Genomic DNA, 1494 nt, shown 5'->3' with positions numbered 1-1494 from the left:
CGAAAACATGGTTTTCCAGCTTCGCCGCGCGCTCTACGGACTTAAACAGGCAGGGTTAGCTTGGTGGAAAGCCCTCGACCGGTCCATGGCCGACCTAGGCTTTAAACGCCTTGTGTCAGATGCTGGTATATTCGTCTACAACAAAGATGGCAATTTCTGCATTGCCGTAGTCTATGTTGACGATGCCTTCTTTATGGGGCCCAAGAACTCTCCTACCGTCCTAAGGCTCAAACGAGCTTTCATGGATAAGTGGGAGTGTAGAGAACTCAACGGCAAAGAGTTCTTGCGCATGCGTATCACTTGGAAAGGCAACTGTGTCCATCTCGACCAGCGAGCCTACCTAGACAAAATACTGCAGCGTTTTGGTATGGAGAATGCGCGAGTCGCACCCACACCATTGCCAACTGGCTATTTACCTAAAACCAATGAAGCACCTGTTGATCCGGTTCTCAGGAACCGTTTCCAGACCGTCATTGGATCGTTGCTTTATCTTATGATTGGCACTCGACCAGACATCGCCTTCGCAGTGACTGCTCTTGCGCGACACTCGGCCAACCCCTCTGAGGATCACCTCGCCAAAGCATTATACATTTGCCGCTACCTAGTCGGCACCAAGGATTACTCCTTGAAGTATGATGGTGGCTCGGGATTAGGCTTTTTGGCATGTACTGACTCTGATTGGGCTTCAGACCCTAATTCGAGACGGTCGATCACAGGATACTTCATAAAATTGGCCAACGGAATAGTCTCCTGGACTTCACGAGCACAGAAAACTGTTGCACTGTCGTCTACAGAAGCCGAGTATATGGCACTCTCTGATTGTAGTCGCCAAATGCTCTGGATACGAGCTTTGTTCATGGAGCTCGGGTATAGGTTTAACCGATTACCGATCTGCGGTGATAACCAAGGATCGATATTCATCGCATCCAACGCGGTTACTGAACGCCGCTCCAAACACATTGATGTGCTATATCACTTCATTCGTGAGCACGTCAATAAGGAGCTTGAGCTGTTCTACATCGAAGGTTCTGAGAACCCTGCAGACATGTTCACCAAGAACTTGGGGCATGAAAAATTCCTCAAGTTCAGGTCACAACTGGGCCTAGTGTTCGGTTGAAACCTTCGTCCTCTCTTTGGCTGCATTTTTGCGCCATATCCGCTTACGTGCTTACCGTTGCACTCAGCGAGGGGGAGTGTTGAATTGGCGCTCTACAGCCACCGATTCACAGGCGCTGGCACAGCCCGCCTTGACTGCCGTCCTCGGCACAGCTGTATCTATTTCTGACACAATAGGCTGTGCGTTGCTACGTTCCACAGCCTTCTTTATTGTTCTATAGCTTAGCATGTGATTGCACCGCATAGCCACTCTCTGTAGTATATATACAGGCCTGTCTGAGCGTTGCAATATAAGTCGCTTTACTCTGTCCTCACAGACTGAGACTTACCAGACTCAACCAGGTNAGCTTGACGTCGCCCGCACTGTGTGCGGCAGCG

This window comes from Punctularia strigosozonata, assembly GCF_000264995.1.
Source record: "Punctularia strigosozonata HHB-11173 SS5 unplaced genomic scaffold PUNSTscaffold_4, whole genome shotgun sequence".
Taxonomy (NCBI): Eukaryota; Fungi; Basidiomycota; class Agaricomycetes; order Corticiales; family Punctulariaceae; genus Punctularia; species Punctularia strigosozonata.
The sequence above is the reverse complement of the archived record's forward strand: the minus strand, read 5'-3'. Positions refer to the sequence as shown.